The sequence below is a fragment of the Lissotriton helveticus genome, chromosome 4_1 (assembly GCF_964261635.1).
Source record: "Lissotriton helveticus chromosome 4_1, aLisHel1.1, whole genome shotgun sequence".
Lineage (NCBI taxonomy): Eukaryota > Metazoa > Chordata > Amphibia > Caudata > Salamandridae > Lissotriton > Lissotriton helveticus.
In genome coordinates, this window is record NC_136063.1 from 1837142966 (window position 1) to 1837168243 (window position 25278).

The window sequence follows — 25278 nt, forward strand, 5'->3', positions numbered from 1 at the left end:
CGGGGGCACTGCAGTCACAATGCACTTGCCAACCAGCACCATGAACCCCAACGGCAGTCTCAGGCTGCACACTCACAAAGCGTCGCTGAGGCTCGGTTGAGTTTCGGGCCACACAGTCCCGGGCAATGCTTACGAAGGTCTCAGGCTGCATAAAGCACATGCAGACAGCGCAGCTGAGACACACTTGGAAACTTTGATGTTCCTGAGTTTCCACAACAGGGAGCCAGCTCTCCTCGGGCCCTGGGGGACAAGTTACCTTAGGACACAGCAAAGTCCTTTCAAGCAGGGGGACACAGCACACAGCAAAGTCCCTTAGCCTCTCCTTAGTTAAATTAACAAACTGCATGCCAACCCCAGAACACACAGCAAGGGTCAGTCCTTCTCTTCAATCTCTTCAGCTGTTCTTCCTTTGCAGAGGTTTCTCTTGACCACAAAGTAGTTTCAATCCTTTTCAGACTTTATCAGTCCAACGTTCAGGGGTTTCAGCTCTCATAGTTAGACCCCTAAATGTCTTTGAAATCTTTGTGTTCAGGGGGGCACTGACCCCTGTCCCAACCAGTTCTGGGTGTCTCAATGCAAGTTACACCTTCTTCCTTTGATTAGTGGGGGTCTGGTTCCTCAATCACTCAGCAGGAGGTGGAGCCATTCTTTTATGGCAGCGCCCAGGCCTCTTCACCTCCAGGGGCTACTCCTCCCCCCTACACTCTAGATGCAGATCAGCCTGTTGCTGTCTCACCTCCTCCCCTGGGTCAAGACATTTCCCAGATCCAGACAGTCAATCCACAATCAGGCAGAGACACACAGAATTGCTAGAACAAAGAAACCAGCCACTTCTAAAAGCGTGGTTTCTAAACACACAATGCAAAAACCACCTTCACAAAAAGGTGTGTTATTAAATTGTGAGTTCAGGCACACTAAACTTTACCTCTCCATCTTAGGCCTATGGGAAGATAGGCTGGAAACATATTACACAGCCTTCCCCATTCTGTCCTATGGGCAAAATGGCCTTGCAACAGTGAAAAATTAAATGGACAGTATTTCACTGTCAGGACATGGTACACCCCTCAGTACATGTCCTACCTTTCACAGACATTGCACCCTACCCAGGGCCGTACCTTGGACCTACCATAGGGGTGTCTGATGTGCATAGAAAGGGAAGGTAGGGCCTGGCAAGTGGGTGCACTTGTCAGGACAACATGGCAGTTAGCAAACTGCGTGCAGGCACTGCAGTGGCAGGCCTGAGTTCTCTTTAGGGCTACTTGTTTGGGTGGCACAATTAGTGCTGCAGGCCCACGAGTAGCATTTGCATTACCAGCCCTGGCACACAAAGTGCACTTTACTCGGGACTTTACTAGTAAGGAAAACATACCAATTATGGACAACCAATTACCATAACACTTTATACAGGGAGCACTTGCACTTTGACACTGATCAGCAGTGGCAGAGTGTTCTAAGCATCTAAGTCGGCAACATAATATCAGAAAAAGTTCTAGGAGGAAGGCAAAAAGTTTAAGGAACTTTAGCTAAAAAAGGGCCAAGTCCAACAGTAAGTATGTGTTAGTATCTGTATAAATAAGTGAGGGGGTGTGTGTATAACTGTATAGGTGAGTAAATGGGAGTGTGATTGATTCTTTGTGTGACTGACTACCTGTGTGACTAACTCTATGGGTGAGTGGTGGAGTGTAAGTGTCTGTATAGGTGTATGAGTGCATATGATAGTGCTGTATTGATGAGTGACTGCATGTATGAGTGACTGTATGGGTGAATGAGTGGATGTGTGTGTAGAACTAGGAATCAGTGAGTGGGTACGTAGTAGTTGGCATTGGTGTGTCTATGGTTCGAAAAGGTTTTCTGTATTTTAGAGTAGGTGTATTAGGGTGTGAGGAGGTGCATCAGATTTTCACGTGGATGTCATCAGTGATGTCATCAGTGATGTCATTTGAGATGTTATCAGTGATGTCATGAATGATGTCACTGACCATGTCATGAATGATGTAATATGTAACGTCATCAGCAGTGCATTGCGGGGACGCGAGTTATAGTTAGCTCAACTAACTATAACGGCCGAATGTCTGGTTTTGTACAAGTAAAATGTCCAACTAACTATAAAGTCCCTGAAACCTGTGTTTTTTTCAGTGAATTTCAAAAGTTTTTTAAATGCTAATTTCTAACTATAACGTCCCTGAAACCTATGTTTTTTTCAGTGAATTTCTAAGGTTTTTTAAATGCTAATTTCTAACTATAAAGTGCCTGAAACCTGTGGTGTGTGACTAATTGAAGGAGTGCATGCATAATGGCTGAGTGATTGTATAACTGCAATGGTAGTGTCTGGGTGATTGGTGGAGTGCATGGGCAGTGCCTAGTTGATTTTGTAAGTGCTTGGTTACTGCATGGGTGGTTGCGAGAGTGCACAGGTAATGTATGGGTGATTGAAGAGTGCAAGGGTAATGCTTGACTGATTACATTAGTTTAAGGGTAATGCCTGGATGATTGCATAAGTGCATTGGTAGTACCTGGGTGATTGTAAGAGTGCAAGGATAGTGCATGGTAATTTAATAAGTGCTTGGGTATTGGTGGAGTGATTGGATAAGTGCATAGGTAGTGGCTGGGTGACAGGAGGAGTGCATGAGTAGTGCACGGGTAATTGGAGCAGTGCATGAGTAGTGCCTGGGTTATTGCATGATAGGATGAGTAGTGCCTGGGTGATTGCAGGAGTGCATCTGTAGTGCCTGGGTGATTTTGTAAGTGGATAAGTATTGTTTGGATGATTTTGTAAGTGCATAGGTTTTTCCTGAGTGATTGCATGAGTGCATGGGTACTGCCTGCATGATTAGAGGAGTGCAAGGATTGTGCATGGTGATTTTATAAGTGCATGGGTCGTGACTGGGTGATTGGAGGAGTGCATGGCTACTGGCTGGGTAATCGAAGGAGTAAATAAGTAGGGTCTGGGTGATTAGAAGAGTGCATGGGTAGTGCATAGGTGATTGGAGTAGTGCCTGGGTTATTGCATGAGTGGATGAGTAGTGCCTGGGTGATTGGAGGGGTGCATGGGTAGTGCCTAGGTGATTTTCGAAGTTCTTGGTTAATGCCTGGGTGAGTGCATGAGTGCAGAGATAATGTATGGGTGATTGGAAGAGTGTATGGGTAACGCCTGTCTGATTGCACGAGATTATGGGTAATACCTGGATGATTGCATGAGTGTATGGGTAGTGCCTGGGAGATTGTAAGAGTGCAAGGGTAGTGCATGGTGATTTTATAAGTGTGTGTGTATTGGCAGAGTGATTGGATAAGTGCATAGATACTGGCTGGGTGATAGGAGGAATGCATGGGTAGTGCCTGGGTTATTGCATGAGTGGATGAGTAGTGCCTGGGTGATTGTCTGAGTGCATGGGTAGTGCCTGGCTAGTTTGGTAAGTGCTTGGTTACTGCTTGTGTGATTGCATGAGTACACAGGTAATGTATGGGTGACTGAAGAGTGCAATGGTAGTGCATGGTAATTTTATAAGTGTTTGGGTATTGGTGGAGTGAATGGGTAAGTGCATAGGTACTGGCTGTGTGATTGGAGGAGTGCATGGGTAGTGCATTGGTGATTGGAGCAGTGCATGGGTAGTGCCTGGGTTATTGTATGAGTGGATGAGTAGTGCCTGGGTGATTGTAGGAATGCATCAGTAGTGCCTGGGTGATTTTGTAAGTGGATAGGTATTGTTTGGATGAGTTTGCAAGTGCATACGTTTTGCCTGAGTGATTGCATGAGTGTATGAGTAAGGCCTGGATGATTGTATGAGTGGAAGGGTAGTGCCTGGGTTATTGCATGAGTGGATGAGTAGTGCCTGGGTGATTGCATGAGTGTAGAGGTAATGTATGGGTGATTGGAAGGGTGCAGTAGTAATACCTGGATGATTGCATTAGTGTATGGGTAGTGTCTGAGTGGTTGTAAGAGTGCAAGGGTAGTGCCTGGTGATTGTATAAGTGCTACGGTATTGGCGGTGTGATTGGATAAGTGCATGGGTACTGGCTGGGTGATAGGAGGAGTGCATGGGTAGGGTCTGGGGTATTGCATGAATAGATGAGTAGTGCCTGGGTGATTGGAGGAGTGCATGTGTAGTGTCTGGGTGATTTTGTAAGTGTTTGGTTATTGCCTGGGTGATTGCATGATTGCACAGGTAATGTATGGGTGATTAAAGAGTGCATGGGTAATGCTTGACTGATTACATTAGTTTATGGGTAATACCTGGATGATTGCATAAGTGCTTTGGTAGTACCTGGGTGATTGGTTTGGATGATTTTGTAAGTGCATAGGTTTTGCCTGAGTGCTTGCGTGAGTTTATGGGTAATGCCAGGATGATTGCATGAGTGCAAGGTTAGTGCCTGGATGATTGCATGAGTGCATGGGTACTGCCTGCTTGATTGGAGGAGAGCAAAGATAGTGCATGGTTATTTTATAAGTGCATGGGTAGTGACTGGGTGATTGGAGGAGTGAATGCTACTGGCTGGTTAATCAAAGGAGTACATAGGTACTGGCATGTCCTAATTTTTCTTTCTACAGGACTAACCATAATTTCTATGGCAAAATGAACCCCCTCATTGTGTTGCTTTTTAAATTACATGTTTTAAGTGTTACCATTTTATTCCAATCAAGATGGCTTCAGGTGTGCCATCATTTTGTCATAAGTAAGACCGTTAGCTCTCTAGCAGTTCTTTAGAACACTCTGGGAAGCTGCAGTAGAACACAAAGGAATCAACTGATAGTCCCTGCCCTTGTTGGATGTACACGTTTTACTGAGAATGACAGACTTCATTATCACATGATTTAGAAAGATAATGTGAATTACAGAAAATATGCTCTCAATTTAGCTTCTGGAGCACCTTTCAAACCTCTATGGAACAAGCATGAGAAAATATTTTTCTCTCAAATATGATTAATGATGCCCAAGCAGAAGGTTTTTCGAAGGGTAAAATAACCTTAGAACACACCACAATTCCTAAAATTAGTATGGTACCATCAACAAATGAATTCTAATGTAACTAAAGTCTGTTATCACCCTTTAAAGTTCTCCTTTTGGTGACACCTTGGTGAAACCTTCCATTCACTACAATGCATTTTGATGGGGTGCTATCATGTATAATGGTCCCAAGATGGCTGCCAGCAATTTCAGGATGAAGTGCTGACAGCCAATCAGATCTCACAATGAGATGTGTGGTTAGGCTCCACCCAGATATCAATATGTTTTTATATTTTAATTTCTTAGAAACTACTGAATGGATTTACACCATTTTGAAGAAAGCACACTTTCTAGACCAAGACCTACCTTCTTGCCAAATTTGGTGTAATTCCGTGAAGCAGATCGGGCTGTAACCTGTTCAAAATTCCTATGGTAATTAACATGAGGAAAACGTGCTTTGGGACCCCCCTTTTTTCTCAACACCCGCTTGACGAATCACCCCGAAACTTTCAACACAGGAGCTGACCGGTCCGCCCGATTAGTTTTGAAAACTTTGCAAAGATTCATCAACCGGTGCCAAAGATAACAGCAAAAGAAAAATCTTTTTTGAATAGAAACGAGGTCCTAACTCTCTCTCTCTCTCTCTCTCTCTCTCTATATATATATATATATATATATATATATTACCTACTGGCGGTCGCCAATAGGTATATATAGTTAGGATTTTTTCTGTATGGGATTTTTGAAAATTCTATGTCTAATAACTTTGGCGTTTGTGGACGGAATTGGCTGAAATTTTCTGGAAAATGGAACATTTTGTTTCTGAGCAGCCCCTGAAAATTTGGGGGGGGGGTCTTCAAGGGGGGGGCCGAGAAAAAAGGGGGGTCCCAAAACGCGTTTTTCCCATGTTAATTTCCATAGGGCGGTTGGCCTCACTTTTAGCCCGAATGGCTGAATGGATTTGCACGAAACTTGGCAAAATTGTAGGGACTGTTAGCCCGATGTGCCTTTGCTAGGTCTCAAGATATGTGCTCCAGTGGATTTTGAGAAATTAACGTTCAAAAAAATATATATATCTGTAAGCGCGCCCTGGGCAGCGCCCCAGTTCGCGTACTTGACGCGTAACGGAACTTCGCGAAGAGAAGCTGATTGGCTCTCCGGTGTCTGTCAACATTCTAAACAGTCCGGAGCGGCCGCCATCTTGTCTCTCGGTAGGATCGAGAGACAAGAGGAGGCCAAAACAAAGGGGGAAATGACCATAAGGGGGCATAGTAGATCCTCCCTGCCCCCCTAGGTTTGATGTGGAGGCTTTAAAAGGGCCCCGCGGGGCAAAAAAAGAATACAAAAATTTTTGTTTTTTTTGCGTGGGGAGTGCCCGGTACGCGCACCGGGAAGCGGTCCGGGGAGCGTACTATAAGGAAAAAAGAATGATAGACTATGATATTTTGAAATATTGTATGTTTATTGATTGTTCTTTTTGTTGTTGTTTTTTTTTTAATTTAAGTAGCAGTATTAATGATTATTAAATATAAATGTATTTTTGGAATTGTGCACAGTATACTATAAGTCTGACTACATTATAATCAATTTGGTACTAGTTTATGAATTACATATAAAAATGATTAAAGACTCAAACAATTTTTTAATATTAAATATAATTTTATTTTTCTGATTCTTTTTCAAAATTTAATAGAACGTCTAACATTTGACTGTCCGATATGTCCTCTTGTTGAGTGAACATAACTTCCCACATTTGACCGTCATCATAATGAAGTAAATAATCCACAGATTCTACACATTGTAGAAGTTCATGGTCTCGTGATTCATCCATGAATTCCAAGTCAATGGGTTCAATGATTTCCTCATTGTTCATGTCTAGGACAATTTCAAAGGAAACGTTCTGTTCTCCTTGCATTTTTGTGCTGAAATTTGAATAAAAAATAAATATATCAGTAGAGATAGGGCACTGTTGGGTTTAAGTTCTGACAGGTACTTTTGAGGCATGAAGTAGTACTATTAAAAAGTGCCTGTGAAAAAGCCTATGTAAATTCATAATTATACCACAGAAACCTAAATCAATCCATAATTATAATAAAGAAGCCTTTCTCAATGTCTAACTCTTACAGAGGGATAGTATATAACTATCTGAAAATGTTTTCAAATTTATAAAATAATATCTTACCTTTTAAAAACAAGTTTAAGTTGTGAGTGAAAATGATCTTGCAATGTAGTTCAGGAAGTAGTAGTCAAAATGGCTGTGTTTCTCTCTCTTTTTTTATATATATTCAGGTACATAACCAATCAAATGTCAGGTAAAATAAGTAGAAAATGAAAGTAACATTTTAATTGGTTGTCAATTCCAACACTTCAGATGTGTTTTGTGAAGTAATTTACCTCAGGGTATTTAGAGAGGTCTACAGGCTAAATGGCTAAATGGAATTCCAACCAAATTTGTGAAAATGGTAGGGATTGGTATGTAGTATGAGTTAATCTATATTTGGTGACATTGTCTCCAGGGTTTTTTCTGTAAATTACTTTCCCACCTTTTTTAATGGAGCGCTTCCCGGTGAGCGCCCCGGTACGCGAACCGGCAGCGTTACGGGAGTCCACCATTTTGTGTTTCGGTCGAATTAAGATACAAGATGGAGGGCAAATAATGTTCAGAATGGGTAGAAGGGGGCACGGTAGACGTATCTTGACCCCCTAGGTTTTCTGAGGGTGGCTGAGGAAGCCCATATGTGCGGAAAAAAACAATTTTTTTTTTAAAAATTGCGCGGTTAGCGTCCGGTGCGCGTACCGGGTAGCGCTCGGGGGAGCGTACTTTGTTGAAAATTAGTGAAAAAAGTTAGAGTAAAATAATAATTGTGAGTGATCAGATGTAGGGTAGCTCTGAAAAGAGCTTTTGGGTCCTGTGGCTGATGTAGGTACCTACAAGTAGGTAGCAATGCACAGTCTTAAATTGAGGATGAAAATTCTGTTCCCCTCATCTGAGAAGTGAACTCCATCTCCTCTGTAGATATCTTGCATGTAGTAACGCAAGTTATTGTTGTACATGGAGCCCATTCCATGGTCTCTCATGTAAGCTGAAACAGACTTATTTACATGCTTCCTCGATTTCTCAATTTGTGGACAAAATTGGTTCGACCACCTCCATTTCTGTCTTTGGCATATATTTGAATATACCAAGGCAGTTTGAGGAAAAAGTGCCATCAATTGCTCAAAGGTGTCCTTTAAAAGCATTTCCAGACCTACCCCAGTCAAAGTGCCCAAGTCATTACCTCCACAGTGCACAATTAACAGGTGAGGTTTTGGCAAATGCAAAAAGGTTTTCACCAATGGTATCAATTGGTGACATTTTAATCCTCTGTGGCCAATCCACTTAATTTCCACATTTTGTAAATTGAGGTTAGGTAAATTTCTGTTATCAGTATACCTTTGAGCCCAGTAGATGTAACTATGTCCAACAATCCAGACAGAAAACATGGTGAGAGGAGGTTCTGCTGCAGTCAGATGAAGTGTGGCAAGAAATGGCAGTTGAAAAAATAAGAGTTTAAAATGAAAAAAACTGTGGAGTTTCTGTGTTAATGAAGCAGTAGCAGTGATTGGTGGATTTTGATTGCTGAAAACAGAAAGTTAGGGTGCATGGATGAGTTCTTTGAAAGATGTAATTTGAATGGTCAAGAAAAAATCATTTTATGAAAGATTGCACTGGATATGCAGGTGTACTGAGAGTTCAGAGTTCAATTGAAACATTGTTGTGTGAACTTGCAAACATCAGAGGTCTTTCAGGAGGTGGTTGCTATGCAAAAAAGGCAGAAAGGGCAGAGGGGGGAAGGGTGTTGATTTGAAAAAAGTGAGGGAAGAGTTTTGATTGGGTGACATGAGAGATATGTGTGATGAATTACAGCTTTTCTGTGCTTTTTATGGCTGCAGACTCTGGAGTGCATACCTTTTGCTCTGCTAAAGACAAATTGGTGTGTTTCTGAGACTGTTTTGAAACTCATAAAGTATTTGCTAAGGTGAGAAAAGATTCATTTAATTTAGATAGAGAATAGTATGGTTTAGGGAGAAAATTATGAAGAAAGTTGTGTATTTAAAATGTTGCTTTGTGTCAAGTGTTTTACAAATAGATTTTGTTTCTTTGTGTTACATAGCCATGTTAAAAGTGACGCAAAAATAGTGCAAGGGTCTTACAAAAATGCTTTCATGTGTCTTAGGGTATTTTAACTCACTTCCCCATGAATGTATGAATATAATTTCTTTACAAGATGTGTTTAAAAACGTTTTTTGAAATCAATTAGGTTTCTTGATATGTACTGCTAGAGTTTCATAGGTTGCTTGGGGCATATTTTCAAGGCTTTTGAGTTCCTTTGATGTAATTTTTCCCATTTTAATTTAAGACCTTTCCCCGTGGTGCAAGGTCCTTGTAAATATGCTCCCATCTGTGCTTGGCAAATTTAGATTTTAATTCTTTGACTAACATAGCCATGTTAAAAGTGACCCAAAAATGTTGCAAGGGCCTTAAAAAAAAACGCTTTCATGTGTCTTACGCCATTTTAAGTCATTTCCCCTTGAATGTAGGTATATAATTGATTTAGATGATGTGTTTAAAAACGATTTTTGAAAACAATTAGGTTTCTTGATATGTACTGCTAGAGCTTCATTGGTTGCTTGGGGCATATTTATAAGGCCTTTGAGTCTCTCTGATGTTATTTTTCCCATTTTAATTTAAGACCTTTCCCCGTGGTGCAAGGTCCTTGTAAATACGCCCCCATCTGTGCTTGGCAAATTTAGATCTTGATTATTTGACTTACATAGCTATGTTAAAAGTGATCCAAAAATGGAGCAAGGGTCTTACAAAAATGCTTTCATGTGTCTTAGGGTATTTTAACTCACTTCCCCATGAATGTATGAATATAATTGCTTTACAAGATGTGTTTAAAAACGTTTTTTGAAATCAATTAGGTTTCTTGATATGTACTGCTAGAGTTTCATAGGTTGCTTGGGGCATATTTTCAAGGCTTTTGAGTTCCTTTGATGTAATTTTTCCCATTTTAATTTAAGACCTTTCCCCGTGGTGCAAGGTCCTTGTAAATATGCCCCCATCTGTGCTTGGCAAATTTAGATTTTAATTCTTTGACTAACATAGCCATGTTAAAAGTGACCCAAAAATGTTGCAAGGGCCTTAAAAAAAACGCTTTTATGTGTCTTAGGCCATTTTAAGTCATTTCCCCTTGAATGTAGGTATATAATTGATTTAGATGATGTGTTTAAAAACGATTTTTGAAATCAATTAGGTTTCTTGATATGTAGTGCTAGAGTTTCATAGGTTGCTTGGGGTATATTTAAAAGGCATTTGAGTCCCTTTGATGTTATTTTTCCCATTTTAATTAAAGACATTTCCCCGTGGTGGAAGGTCCTTGTAAATACACCCCCATGTGTGCTTGGCAAATTTAGATTTTGATTATTTGACTTACATAGCCATGTTCCATACAGTTCTCACCTTCTGCGTTGTCTTTGATATGCTACACTCCATCTGCACAATGAGATACGTAAGCAAAGGTGATGTGATTGTGAACTGAGGAAAAGAAATTCCACATTTTTCAATTACATCACCTGTGTTTCCTAAGTTTACGAATGACATTGTGCAGATGAGGTTTAGGCCTGTCCACGGACACAGAAGAGGTCTGGCCTTTGTTCAAGAGTGAAGTGGACATGACTTACTTCATTGGTAGGCCTTCACATGTATTATCTCCTCTGTACTCTTCAACAAGCATACATTTCATCTGCAACCCTGAGTAGGCCTCACCTTAAACAAACCTCTGGATAGGCCACACCTTATCGTCATCCTGAATCAATCATTTAAAATGTTAGGGACAGATTAATGATAGGTGTATGCCTCTTTTGCGTCACTGTGCGTCACTTTTGTGACGCAGCGGCGGTGCAAAAGATTTGCTATGTGGTGACATATTTAAAACTTGATGCATCTAGGCAGATGTGTCATGCTGTAAAGTCCCGTGCCACATGAAACCGATGCAGCAGTGATGCAAAAGATGCACCATGTTGCAAGACAGGCCTCACTTCATCTCCAACAAGATAAGAAGCTGAATCTTCTGTAAATGTCAAAATTGTTGTATACACTGCTGAACTTCTGTGTACTCTTTGATATGCTAGACTCCATCTGCACTATGAGATACCTAAGCAAAGGAAACACAGGTGATGTGATTGTGAAATGAGGAAAAGAAACTCCACATTTTTCAATTACATCACCTGTGTTTCCTAAGTTTACGAATGACATTGTGCAGATGAGGTTTAGGCCTGTCCACGGACACAGAAGAGGTCTGGCCTTTGTTCAAGAGTGAAGTGGACATGACTTACTACATTGGTAGGCCTTCACATGTATTATCTCCTCTGTACTCTTCAACAAGTGTAAATTTCATCTGCAACCCTGAGTAGGCCTCACCTTAAACAAACCTCTGGATAGGCCACACCTTATCGTCATCCTGAATCAATCATTTAAAATGTTAGGGACAGATTTATGATAGGTGTGTGCCTCTTTTGCGTCACTGTGCGTCACTTTTGTGACGCAGCGGCGGTGCAAAAGATTTGCTATGTGGTGACATATTTACAACTTGATGCATCTAGGCAGATGTGTCATGCTGTAAAGTCCCGTGCCACATGAAACCGATGCAGCAGTGATGCAAAAGATGCACCATGTTGCAAGACAGGCCTCACTTCATCTCCAACAAGATAAGAAGCTGAATCTTCTGTAAATGTCAAAATTGTTGTATACACTGCTGAACTTCTGTGTATTCTTTGATATGCTAGACTCCATCTGCACTATGAGATACCTAAGCAAAGGAAACACAGGTGATGTGATTGTGAAATGAGGAAAAGAAACTGCACATTTTTCAATTACATCACCTGTGTTTCCTAAGTTTACGAATGACATTGTGCAGATGAGGTTTAGGCCTGTCCACGGACACAGAAGAGGTCTGGCCTTTGTTCAAGAGTGAAGTGGACATGACTTACTTCATTGGTAGGCCTTCACGTGTATTATCTCCTCTGTACTCTTCAACAAGCGTAAATTTCATCTGCAACCCTGAGTAGGCCTCACCTTAAACAAACCTCTGGATAGGCCACACCTTATCGTCATCCTGAATCAATCATTTAAAATGTTAGGGACAGATTTATGATAGGTGTGTGCCTCTTTTGCGTCACTGTGCGTCACTTTTGTGACGCAGCGGCGGTGCAAAAGATTTGCTATGTGGTGACATATTTACAACTTGATGCATCTAGGCAGATGTGTCATGCTGTAAAGTCCCGTGCCACATGAAACCGATGCAGCAGTGATGCAAAAGATGCACCATGTTGCAAGACAGGCCTCACTTCATCTCCAACAAGATAAGAAGCTGAACCTTCTGTAAATGTCAAAATTGTTGTATACACTGCTGAACTTCTGTGTACTCTTTGATATGCTAGACTCCATCTGCACTATGAGATACCTAAGCAAAGGAAACACAGGTGATGTGATTGTGAAATGAGGAAAAGAAACTCCAAATTTTTCAATTACATCACCTGTGTTTCCTAAGTTTACGAATGACATTGTGCAGATGAGGTTTAGGCCTGTCCACGGACACAGAAGAGGTCTGGCCTTTGTTCAAGAGTGAAGTGGACATGACTTACTTCATTGGTAGGCCTTCACATGTATTATCTCCTCTGTACTCTTCAACAAGCGTAAATTTCATCTGCAACCCTGAGTAGGCCTCACCTTAAACAAACCTCTGGATAGGCCACACCTTATCGTCATCCTGAATCAATCATTTAAAATGTTAGGGACAGATTTATGATAGGTGTATGCCTCTTTTGCGTCACTGTGCGTCACTTTTGTGACGCAGCGGCGGTGCAAAAGATTTGCTATGTGGTGACATATTTAAAACTTGATGCATCTAGGCAGATGTGTCATGCTGTAAAGTCCCGTGCCACATGAAACCGATGCAGCAGTGATGCAAAAGATGCACCATGTTGCAAGACAGGCCTCACTTCATCTCCAACAAGATAAGAAGCTGAATCTTCTGTAAATGTCAAAATTGTTGTATACACTGCTGAACTTCTGTGTACTCTTTGATATGCTAGACTCCATCTGCACTATGAGATACCTAAGCAAAGGAAACACAGGTGATGTGATTGTGAAATGAGGAAAAGAAACTCCACATTTTTCAATTACATCACCTGTGTTTTCTAACTTTACGAATGACATTGTGCAGATGAGCTTTAGGCCTGTCCACAGACACAGAAGAGGTCTGGCCTTTGTTCAAGAGTGAAGTGGACATGACTCACTTCATTGGTAGGCCTGGACATGTATTATCTCCTCTGTATTCTTAAACAAGCCTAAATTTCATCTGCAACCCTGAGTAGGCGTCACCTCAAACAAACCTCTGGATAGGCCACACCTTATCGTCATCCTAAATCAATCATTTAAAATGTTAGGGACAGATTTATGATAGGTGTGTGCCTCTTTTGCGCCGCTGTGCGTCACTTTTGTGACGCAGCGGCGGTGCAAAAGATTTGCTATGTTGTGACATATTTACAACTTGATGCATCTAGGCAGATGTGTCATGCTGTAAAGTCCTGTGCCACATGAAACCTGCGTCAGGTTTCATATAGGTGTTTTGTTGCAGGGTGGGCATTCATTTGCATGAAAGCCCTGTAAAACTAACACAGTGAAATTTAGAAGATTTCACTGAGTCAGCTTTATAGCATTGCTGAATCAAATCCTTACGCCTGTTTGAAACAGGCATAAGGAGTGATGCACCATGCAATGTGAGGCTTCCTCCTGTGCATTGCAGTAGACATGTCGCGCTTACGACATGATTCCTGCAATGTGCTGCTTTTGCGGCACAGATGCGTGACGCATCTGTGCTGTTTTTGCTCAATGGTGCTCCACATTGTAAATGCGGCACATCATGGGTGGCAGAGCAGCGGTGCACGTTAACTGGTGCATCCCCGGGGATGTGCCAGTTAACATAAATCTGCCCCTTTAAATTAAGTATGAGCAGGGTAAAAAGAGTTGGTGAGGCTTATCGAAGATTAAGAAGAGATGAGTCCTGTTCACTGAAAACTTGGACATAGGCCTCACCTCCTCAGCATCGCTGGACATGGCTAGATAATAATTGCAAAATGTTACTCTTGTTAAACAATTTTAATATTATAGTCTCTGACATTTATCTCTTACTCTGCAACATCTCATTGTTGTTCTCTTTCTTTAAAGATAACGACAACATCAACCATGAGTGATAATGAGCAATCCGTTGATCTCGATATTATTATTGAAATTGTGATTGAAACGTCAGTGGAAGTAGATCCCTTGGATGATTTAAATCCTGAGGATGATGAAGAACATGATGAGGATGCCGATTTGTCAGAATTGTATGACATAGGGTGGGAAGCTGACCTGCTTGAGCCTATGGAACTATAAACATTTATTTTTAAAAGTTACTGGAAATGAAAAATGAAAAATAAAAATGTAAACCGTTTCATTTAAAATTAAACAAAAGTTCAAAAATAGGTTGTGTGTAGTGTCTTTAATAAAATATTCAAATATGCTCATAAAATTAGTTCAGATTCACATATAAAACAGCACAGGTCAAATGTAGAAGCATTCAATTTCTTTGCTACTATTGTGAATACTAAATTTGCCAATGCACTAAAAATGACAAGTAGTGTGTTAAATTTTTGATGACTGTTATTGATTTACTGTTTGCTAATAGTGGTTAATAACATTTTTTATTATATTTTACCACAGATTCAACTGCAGATCATTTCAAAATTAAAGAATGCCTTCGAAGGACAGAAGGCGAAAGGCTACCAAACATCAAAGACAGCAGCTTAAAAAATTATTGCAGCAGACCTCTACAATAAAAACTCGTCAAGTCACCAAGAAAGGTCCGGGTAAGATAAAGAAATCATTCATAAGAAATATTTGTAGAAAAAAAAGTAGTACTACAGAAAATGTTTTAGTCCAGAAAAAGAGAAGCAATTTAAACGGAAAGGGAAGGCCAATCAAAAATGTTACTGCTAGAGCAGGAGATAACTCTGTGCATGGTAGTAGAAGGAAAAATCAGTTTAGGGACATTCGTAGACGAATGTTCCGCAACAGGATAATTGGCAATTTGTTAAAAAATATTAAGAAAGGTCAGCAGAAAGTGGTTTTTTATAAGAGAAAAAAAAAAATGAGAAAGTTATTGATCAGGCATTTGAAATTAAGTGAAAGTTATTTATTTTGATAATCAACAGAATTAGGAAGCTAAACAAGGCAATTTATGATTTCAAAAGAAATAGTAGATGGAAGAGAACAGTTAATCGTAGTAATTTTTGTGAAGTTTTTTCAGGAGAATGGATGCATAGTTCAAGTTGTGAGGCATTTTTTAATGAGAAGAGTTATTTCCAGGATAATGATTTGGTGCATGCAGTTGACATCAGTGGTCAAGCTTATGAGGTGAAAGATGGTTGTCCAGTTGAAAAAGAAAAACTTGTGACAACAGAGGCAGAAGAGGTGTTAGGTAATGAGGTTTTAGGAAGACGTCCTAAGGGACCTGTGTACACCTGGAAGTGTAGTAGTATTTGCAGTGTGCGACAGGATTCCATCAATTTGCTTTGTGATTTTGTACGGACATTTAATAAGAAAAGTTTGAAGCAGAAAATGAAGTTGTTGCAAGAATTAGATCCTTGCAGAGTGAGAGAAGTGACAGGTTTGCATGGTCATTCACTGGCTTGTCTTTCCAGGAGAGTATGCCAGAGTGTTTTTCATCATTTCAGGATGCTAGCAGTGCATCATAATAAAGTGAGGAAATTAGTTAGAATGTTGTATTATGCTAAGAGTCCAGCAGTTATGCTTAAACAATTATGCACTGCTCTTTTGCATGGTTCTGAAATAGATGTGAAGAATATTTGTGAAGAAATTGAGTTTTGTTACTTTGGAAGTAAAGAGGAGAATGTTGAAATTGACCCAGAAGAAGAGGGTAATGTGGAAGATAGTGTACAGGTTTCCAGTACAGATAATTTTCAGAAGGAAATTGCCACGTTTCAGGTGAAATCAAGTGAGAGGCCTAATTTCACTTGTGTGTGTTGTCGACGCACTTATTATAAGAATCAGACTAAGTTAGTGGATTTATATGCAAAAAGTGAAAGGGAAAATAATAGTGAATGGAAGGATTTTGCAACATACTTGATGGTAGAAAATTGTTTTGATTTGGGATTGGATCAACGTGTGTGTACTTATTGTTGTAACAAATTAAATCAAAACCAGATGCCTGCTAGAGCGGTTCATAATAATCTGGAATTGGTTGAGATTCCTTCTGAATTGAAGGATTTAAATACTTATGAATCTATTTTGATTCAAAGTATCCATCCCTTTCAGGCTATTGTAAGAATGGAGCCAAAGACAGGGAAATTGCCTCCATCAGATTTACTGAGAGGATTAAAGGGAAGAGTTGTTTATTTGCCTCTAGATTTGAAGAAAAACATTAATACAATTGGAGTAGAAAAAGTGGAAGAGGAACCTCTGGTTATCTTAGTTAATGGGGTTCCGACAAAGAGTAAGAAAATATGGCAAGATTTAGTGGATGTTAGGAAAGTCAAAAAGGCAACATTGTATTTGGAAAAAAAACAATAAGTACTATAAGAATGTATATGTTGCAGAAGAGGAAGTAAGTGAAGAAGAGGATAGCGATTTGTGTGCTGGTCAAATTGAGAAAGTAGAACCCTCTAAAAGTGAAGAAATATATGAACATTATAGTGTTCATCCTTTGCATTCCAAGGAAGTCATGGGGAATGCTATTGAGTTGTTTCAAATGAAACAAGCCAAAGGGAGTCCCATTAGTGTTTGGGAGGAAAGTTTGGAAGGTCGGTGTTTCCCACAGCTATTTCCAACAGGTCAAGGAGGAAGATATGATGAACGAACTCATCAAATTCCTGCTTCTGAATACCGGACTTTACGATTGTATGCAGAAGATCCTAGGTTTCGACAATGCATTCCCTATTTGTTTCATCTCCTGTTTGAAAGCGATCTGTCTGGACTGTCATATGCAGTGAACCACATCTTGAAAAGTGGTGTACAGCTGCAAAATATCTCGGCAAGTGACTTTATGGATAAAGTCAATGTGCAAGACAGTATTTTGGATTCTCACCTGATTAATCTCATGGCATGTCAGCGTGGTACTAATGAGTACTGGTACCGTCGTCATGGTGATTTAAAATGTATGCTGAGGAACTTAGGAACTCCCACATGGTTCCTCACTCTCAGCTGTGCCGAGTATGGCTGGGAAGACTTACTTGAATTTCTACGAGAGGCAAATGGAAACATTGAAAATATCGAATTCAAGACACCCGGAGAACTGTGCTCTTTGGATCCAGTGAATGTATGCAGGTACTTCAATCATAGATTTGAAGCTATGATGTCTTTCATCATGAACAAGAGAAATCCACCTCTTGGAGAGGTGTTGGATTTCTTCTGGCGAAAGGAGTACCAAGCAAGAGGTGCTCCTCATATACATATGCTGCTGTGGATCAAGGATGCACCTAAATTTGGAACGGATCCAGAAGACTTAGTGATGAGTTTCATAGAACAATATTCTACATGTGCTGTTCCAAACGCAAAGGAGGACAAAAGCCTAAGAGAACAAGTTCTACGCTTCCAAAGCCATCGTTGCGGAAAGTACTGTCGTCGTAAATTCAGAAACAAGGACAAGTTCTACACCAAATGTCGTTTCGCCTTTCCACGACCGGTGATTTCTAAAGGAAGAGTGAACAGTTTGATGTCTTCGCTGCGACATAATGTGATGAAGAAATCACCTAAAAACACATACAATTTGAAAAGGAACGAAGAGTCCAAGTATATCAACGACTACAACCCAGTGATTTTGTCCATGTGGAATGCTAACATGGATATACAGTTCATGGCTGATAACTGTATGGCTGTGGCTCGGTATGTGACATCTTACATCACCAAAAAAGAAAAGACAGAATTGAAGGATATGTGGGAGGACATTTCCCATGAAAAGAGCCTCAGTAAGAAGTTGTACAGTTTCAGTCTGAAGATGTTGTCACATCGAGAAATCGGAGCTTACGAATGTTCTGACCGGTTGTCTTCAGCAAGTCTCTATGCCAAATCCAGGAGTATCGTTTGGGCGAGTCTTGGTCTTGCTGCAACGCGTAATCGAGTTCTGAAACCTGTGCGGGAAATTGAGTATTTGGCGGAAAAGGAGCCAAACAGTACTGATATTTTGAAGACCAACATGTTGGATACATATTATCCAAATAGAAGCAGACACCTCGAGAATGTTTGTCTGTATGAGGTTCTACAAAAGTACATATTCAAGAGGAACATCAAAGAAGATATTGATAAAGGAGTGTATGCTGTAATTGGAAGTGAGGGATGTCTCGTCAAGCAAAGAAAATGCCACTTGGTAAACCATCGAAAATTGAGTGGCGAATCTCCTGAAAAAAAAGAGTTTTTCTATTTAGCACTTTTGCAACTTTTCAAGCCTTGGCGTGCAGAAGAGGAACTGTTTGGAGATTTCCTCTGTTACGAAGACTCTTTCAATGCCGCCAAGGAGACCATAGAATGTCCTGTTTTTCTCAAATATCTAGAAATGTTGAATGCGGAAATCGAGCAGGAAGCAACGATTGCAGCCGAGATTGCTAGAGACAGTTCTCAGGACAGTCAGAGTTCTGTTTCATTGAGTCAGGATCCACTAGGAGGACCAGTTATCGAAAATGAAGCTGCCACTGCCATGATTGAAGTGGAAAGAGCCATGGCACATGCTCAGGAGGATGCGGTTAACTTAGAAGACTTGGAAAGAAAACTCAACATTGAGCAGAGGAAAATATATGACGAAGTTACCAACCAAATTGATCATGGATTAAGTCATGAGAAGAAAGAGTGCTCATGTACGTCATTGAAACCTGTCCGACTGTACGTGAGTGGAGAAGCGGGAACTGGAAAAAGTTTCCTCATTAAAGCAATTTCATGTTATTTGCAGAAAAGGACTGAGTCATCGCTGTCTTGTGTTGTCACCGCTCCAACTGGACTGGCAGCACATAACATTAAAGGTATTACTTTGCATCGTCTACTGATGCTGCCAGTGGAGCATGATAACAAATTACAATACCACAAGTTATCTGGAGATGCTTGTTGTGAAGTTTCAAGAGTCTTGAAGAAAATGAAACTTCTTATCATTGACGAAGTAAGCATGGTTTCCAATGTCATGCTTGCCTTTGTGCATTTGAGAATGCAAGAAGTTCTCAAAACAGAGTATGATGTGTTATTTGGTGGCAAACACATCATTGTTTTCGGTGATCTTCTGCAGCTGACACCAGTGAAAGGACAACCTGTGTTCAAAATGCTCACGCATGAAGATACCAGGAAGTGCCTAGGGAGCATTGGCAACGTTAATATATGGTTAAACTTCAATTATGCTGAACTGCATGAAAATATGCGTCAGGCGAAGGATGAAGATTACAAGAATATTCTACAAGATGTTAGAATCGGAAAAGTGACCGAGCATGGGAAAGAAGCTTTACATGCACGATTACTGTCAAATTTGTATCCAGAACAAGACGTTGTGCCTGAGAATATTTTTCAGAAAATTACTGAGAAGAAATCTGGAATATGTTTGATGCCAACTCTTGCAGAATGTGCCATCTTCAACAACAAAATGTTGTGTTTAGAAAACCAAGATATTGTGAAACTGGAAGCTATTGACAGAGTAGAGCATATGGGATCAACAATTATTTTGTCTGAGAATTTGAAATCAAAATTGGATTCATTAGAGAAGAGTATATCTAAAACTGCGGGTTTTGAAAAGACTCTGAATGTGTGCTTAAATTGCCGTATAATTTTAAGAAGGAATTTACATGTTGAAAGAGGTCTGGTAAATGGATCAATGGGTAAAGTTGTTGATTTTGTGAAATACAGAAATAGGGATGAAATTGAATTTTTAAAAATTAAATTTGATGGCATTGACGAAGTACAGCTAATTGGTCGTTGCTCTGCTAGGTTTTTGCTTGTGAAAGACTTATATGTTCGCCGTAAGCAGTTTCCTGTTTGCTTGGCATATGCGGTGACAATCCATAAATCGCAAGGTTTAAGTGTAGACAGTGCATTGGTGAATATTGGCAGTTCTGTGTTCAAGGAGGGTATGGCATATGTGGCATTGTCACGAGTCAGAACTTTATCGGGATTGTACTTGATTGAGTGTGATGTCACAAACATTTGTGCGGATCTAGACTGTGTTAAGGAATACAATAGGTTAAGAAGAGAGTATGCGCCACATTTGCCTCAATATCCTTTGTTTGAGAAACGTGTGGTAGGCCGGAAACGAAGAAATGTGACCAATAGTAGGGAGGTTGTAGCAAAAAGACGAAAAGTCGATGAACCAGAAATTATAAGCAGAAAGGAAAAGGATTTTGTTGAAGATGTTGTTGGTTTTCAATTTGAAAACAGTTCTGGTGTCAACTGCTATGCTAATGTAGTGGTTAATGTTTTGTTTTCTCTAGAAACTTTAAAACAAGAGATTGTGGTCAATTCGGATCAGAGATTTTGCAGTTTGTTGAATTCTGTGTTAGAGAAATGTAGCACTGATAGAAGAAAAATAGAATGTGTGTCTGAAATTCGAAATCTGTTAGACAGATGTTCAGGTCAAACACAATTCTCTCAAAATATTCAGCAAGATTGTCAGGAGTTTTTAATGTATATGCTTGATGTATTGCATGATGAAGGTGTAGATGTAGATCACCTGTTTGGGCTTTCTTATCAATGGCAGCATGACTGCGAGAACTGTAGGGTATCAAGTACTACTAGTGTAGACTCAGAAAAATTATATATTTAACTTTGCCAGACAGTAAATCAGTGTCCTTTAATAAGCTAGTAAAAGCAGCTGATCACAACATGGAGTGTAGCCAATGTAAGTCTGAAATGTTGTCAACATTATTTATACGAACATATGGCCAGTATGTTATTTTAATGTTCCAACGATGTAGGCCTGATGGAACAAAATTGACAACTTTGATTACAAATTTTGTGGCTTCACAGATGTCAATATCAGGAAGGACTTTTGTAACTGCAGCAATTATATATCATGACGGTCCTTCAATAACATCAGGACATTACACAGCTTATTTAAAGTCTAGAAATGGCTGGTCATTCTGCAATGATTCTGTTTTAACTTTTTTAAAAAAATTGCCTTTTGACCTTAAAAATTCTTACCTGGTGTTTTAAAAACCAAAATTTTAGGGAAGGAATCTCAGGATTTGCTCTGAGGAATTTCAAGAGGTTCTAATGGCTCCTACACAATTTGGCCTTGAGGATAAGTGTAGTACAGAGTCAAAAGTTATTTTTGAGTTTTAAATAGTTCCTGGAAAAAAAGAAGGTTTTCTTACAGAAAGTGGTGGGCACGGATTAGTTAAAGGACACCAGAGTATTTCCCAAAGCAAACGGTGTTCTTACCATAACACTTGACGTCATGGAAAAATAGCTGCACTTTGAATGAGTTCAGAAAAACTGTTTCTTTTTATAAGCTAATTCAAGCAGCCAATAAAAACATGTAGTAGAGGTAATGTAAGTCTGCAATGCTGTCTAGATTATTTGACCAAACTTTTGGTTATAATGTCATTTTAAAATTCCAACTATATAAACCTGATGAAAGTAAGTCTTCAACTTTAATTACAAATGTTGTGGCTACACAGTCGTTTATTTTAGGAAGAACATTTTTAACTGCAGCTATTATATGACATGATGGTCCTTTGACAAGATCCGCTTATTACACAGCTTATTGAAAATGTAAAAAAAGCTGCTGTTTCGTAAATGATTCCTATTTGACTACGATACAATGTTGCCTTTTTACTTAAAAATATTCTTACTTTCTGTTTTCAGAAAAGAGAATTTAGGGTAGGTAACTGGTCTATAATGATTCTAGGGGTTGATATAATTTTATCTACTGTTTTAAATTGCTTTGTGATTAAAAGTGATGTAGAGAATTAAATAATTGTAGTAGTCATAGAGGTAGTGTAAGTCTGCTTCATAGTAAGCAGTATCAGTGTCATAGGAAATGTGGAACATGAGTGAGCAAGAAGGGTAAGATATTACTAGTCCAGGATTGTGAAAGTGATCTTGAACGTTTTCTTTCTCAAAGTTGCGGAAATACAAAATGACGGGATTTGCTTAGAAGAATTCCAAGAGTTATAAATGGCTCTTACACGATTTGGCCTTGTGGAAACGTGTGGTAGAGAGCGAGAAGTCATTTATTGTATGTAACATATTTTTCAAAACGATGGAGGTTTTCTTTCAGAAAGTGGCGGGCTGAAAATAATAGCAGCACAACAGAGTGTAAGCTGTTCATAGGACATCATTCGACGTCATGGAAAGTAAGTTAATTTTAAGGAGTTCTGATTTGTGATTTGTCATGTTGTATGGGTTTTTTAAACACAATCATTTTGATTGTGGTTTTTTTCCCCGCTGTTATATGATGAATACCTTCAAGTCACTGTTTTTAGTGAAATTTGATAAATTCTGAGAACAGCAAAAATAAACCATTTAACATGTATAATTAATTCTGTACTTTTTGTATTTATGATATACATTTAGAAATGTGTAGTAGACAAGAAGAAGCTGAGGCTTCTGTAAGTGTCAAAGTTGTTGCATACAGTGCTCACATTCTACGTAGTCTTTCATATGATAGACTACATTTCCACAATGAGATACCTAAGCAAAGGAAACACAGGTGATGTGATTGTGAAATGAGGAAAAGAAACTCCACATTTTTCAATTACATTACCTGTGTTTCCTAACATTACGAATCACATTGTGCAGATGAGGTTTAGGCCTGTCCAGAGAGATAGAGGAGGTCTGGCCTTTGTTCAAGAGTGCAGTGGACATGACTCACTTCGTTGGTAGGCCTGCACATGTATTATCTCCTCTGTACTTTTCAAGAAGCTAAATTTCATCTGCAAAACTGAGTAGGACTCACCTGAAAGAAATCTGTGGATAGGCTACACCTTATCAGCATCTAGAAACAATCATTTAAAATGTTAAGGGCAGTTTTATGAAGGCTGTGTGCCTCTTTTGCGCCGCTGTTCCGTCACTTTTGTGTAAAAGATGCACCATGTTGCAAGATAGGCCTCAGTTCATTTCCAGCAAGATACCGTCACTTTAAAATGTATATAATTAGTACTGTGTAGGGGGCATGCAGAAGCTGAGGCTTCAGTAAGTGTCAAAGTTGTTGCATGCAGTGCGTACTCTTTCATATGCTGGACTACATCTGCACAATGAGATACCTAACCAAAGGAAACACAAGTGATGTGATTGTGAAATGAGCAAAAGAAATTGCACGTTTTTCAAATACATTACCTGTGTTTCCTAACATTACGAATCACATTGTGCAGATGAAGTTTAGGCTTGTCCAGGGAAACAGAGGAGGTCTGAACTGGTAGGCCTGCACATGTATTATCTCCTCTGTACTCTTCAACAAGCCTAAATTTCATCTGCAACCCTGAGTAGGCCTCACCTGAAACAAACATCTGGATAGGACACACCTTATTGCCATCCTGAAATAATCATTTAAAATGTTAGGAACAGTTTTATGATGATTGTGCACCTCTTTTGCGCTGCCATTGCGTCACTTTTGTGAGACAACAGCAGTGCAAAAGATGCACCATGTTCCAAGATAGGCCTCACTTCATCTGCATCAAGATACTGTTAGTTTAAAATGTATATCTTTAGGACTGTGTAGGGGGCCTGGAGAAGCAGAGGCTTCTGTAAGTGTCAAAGTTGTTGAAAAACTGTTTGTCCTTCAATCTTTTCCCTTGTCTTTTCTAATTTTTAAATACATGTTTTAATATTTTTCAAATGTTTGTTCTCTCTTTCACAGATTGAAAGTATAAAAATAACAAGTGACTAAGTTAACGACAATTATAAGGTAAATGTTTTGTACTCTTTTCGTTACATTTCTATCACATTTAACTACTATTAGTTCCACTGCTTCATTTCTTTATCCCTCACTTTCCTGCCTTTGCTACTTCCCTCATTCCTTTCTCTATTACTTACTTACTCTACTCCTTCCACTCCTTTTCTCAGTCCCTCTCTTCTCATAGTTCCTCACTCTTGTTCACTCACTCCGTCTCTATTACTCTTAGTGTCTCTGACTGATCACTCTTTCACTACTTGTTCATTATGCTTTCTCTGTGTAGTTGAAGCACACTAAGGGGCATATTATGAACACAGCCAATAAAATTATTGCTGCTTTTATCGGCAGAAAACTGCTGCAAAAGCGGCTTTAGCGGCAGTTTTCTGCCACAAAAGCGGCTTTAGCGACACATTTCTGCCAATAAAAGCTGCGAAACTTTTATTGCCTATGTTGATAATATGCCCCTATGTTATTTACATTTCTTTGCTGTTTCAATTATTCCTTTTCTGTTACTTCTTCTTTTCTGCTTTCTGTTTTTTCTCTCTGTTATTCCACATGTTTTAATCTTATTTTGAACATTCACTCACATTCTCTAAGAAACTCTTCTTTGTTATTCTTCTACTCTCCTTTTTTCTTTCACTTCCTTATCTATTTTGTTTTTCACAATTATACCCTCTTCCATCTTTTCTTCGGTAAATAGATCTATTAAACAGTATCTCTGGTTTAGTCCCTATAGCTGTCTTTCTTTTAACATTACTCTCTGTTTACTTCCCTTATACTTACTCTTCTTTTTTTTTTTTTTAAATGTTGGTTCGCTCCCGGTTCGCGTACCGGGGAGCGAACCGGGAAGCGAACCAAAAGAAATAGAGGTTGCCAGAGTGCTAAACATTCTAGCAATTTTTTTATAAAGGGGAGGTAGTTCTGAAAAGAACTTTTTTTTTAATGTTTTTGTTGTTTTATATATTTTTTTATTTTTCTGAACATTTTTTGTTTTTTTTGTATTTTTTGAACAATTTTATGTTTTTTTTGGTTTTTTGGGGGGGAAACAACGAAAAACAGGCATTAGAAAGGGCTCAACAGGAGCAAAAATTTTTTTTATTTTTTGGGGCGTTTTGAGCACTTGTGGTTTTCATATGCTCTGTTTATCAAATTGATACTCATATTTGCACATGAGAGTAAGTTACCACAATAAAGACACACTATCTTCATGTGCACAAAATTTTCTTGAATGTTTGGCACTGTTTCCCGTGCCTCTGGCCCCGACAGAGTTACCTGTGCCGATGTACTGGCCACAGGAGTTGGTGGGTTGTCTTGGAGGTAACGCATCTCTGCCATGCTGTAATTCAGTGGATGCCACCTCTGCATATGACGGT